This window comes from Nematolebias whitei, chromosome 5 (assembly GCF_014905685.2).
Source record: "Nematolebias whitei isolate Nwh7 chromosome 5, NemWhi1, whole genome shotgun sequence".
In the NCBI taxonomy this organism is placed as follows: domain Eukaryota; kingdom Metazoa; phylum Chordata; class Actinopteri; order Cyprinodontiformes; family Rivulidae; genus Nematolebias; species Nematolebias whitei.
This window is the reverse complement of record NC_056502.1, coordinates 54,209,268-54,210,343: the sequence shown is the minus strand read 5'-3', so window position 1 is coordinate 54,210,343 and position 1,076 is coordinate 54,209,268. Positions and strand designations below refer to the sequence as shown.

Sequence of the window (1,076 nt, the reverse complement as noted above, 5' to 3'; positions counted from 1 at the left end):
TGTTAATAAATAAAGTCAGAGTGTTTGTTAATAAATAAAGTCAGAGTGTTTGTTAATAAATAAAGTTAGTGTTTGTTAATAAATAAAGTCAGTGTTTGTTAATAAATAAAGTCAGAGTGTTTGTTAATAAATAAAGTCAGAGTGTGTTAATAAATAAAGTCAGAGTTTGTTAATAAATAAAGTCAGAGTTTGTTAATAAATAAAGTCAGAGTGTGTTCAGCCGACACACATTAAATTCTTACCTTTCGACTCGAACAAGCGAACGATGAATCCCGCACGTTTGTTTTTGTTCCCAGTACACTGACACACTTCTTTTACGCATGCGCAAAAAACTGTGGCTACTTCCTGAGTTCATCCCTTTCAAAATAAAGTTCTTAAAATATTTGTCGCATAAAGTAGATGTCGTGACTCCAACAACTTCTGTTGGACAAACATGATTCAGCAGAGGAACATGAACAGTTCTTTTAGGATAGAGCCATTCGGAAAATGTGTATCGTTTAACAACTAACGTTGAAATGGACCTTTTTACACGTTCAATGCGCATGCTCACAAGCAGCATTTCCTGTTTTTTTTTAAAACCTTTATCAAAAGTAACAGAAGGCAAAGGCTGTTATCGATATATTCGAACCAATGACCAAAAGCCAGGGGGATTATTCAAGTTAAGAAGTGCACAAATTAAACATTTTAACAGCTTTTTGTGATCAGACTCTCAGATGTTGTGGCGTAATATTCAAACCAGAGCCCTATAGACATAGATATATATAAACACTAGATCCAGCATTGACCGCTATCGTCTATTGGCGCTGACGAGCCGTAGGGCCGCCATCTTGGAACGGTCGACCGCTCCACTCAGTGTCACCTGTTTGTCAGAGCAATGAAGAATCTGTGTTGAATCAGTCAGAGCTGATACTAAACTCACTCTCAGGATTTGTTCCTCTGTAAATCTCAGGAGTACAGACATTAAAGATGAACACATGGTTCAGTGTTTTTAAATATTCTTGGTGGAGTTTTAACATTAACACTAATAAAATATTCTTATGACACATTTGCAAAACTCACAGTCACTGATACATTTT

General features: G+C 35.8%; 1 protein-coding gene across 1 annotated transcript in view; it reads right to left on the bottom strand.

Moving 5' to 3' along the window:
• ppox (protoporphyrinogen oxidase) overlaps window positions 1-307 on the bottom strand; it is a gene marked incomplete at its 3' end in the record, with an annotated part of 47,785 nt that extends 47,478 nt beyond the window's left edge. The window contains 1 exon segment of the mRNA XM_037677350.1: window positions 243-307.
• Between the last annotated feature and the right edge of the window lie 769 nt (window positions 308-1,076).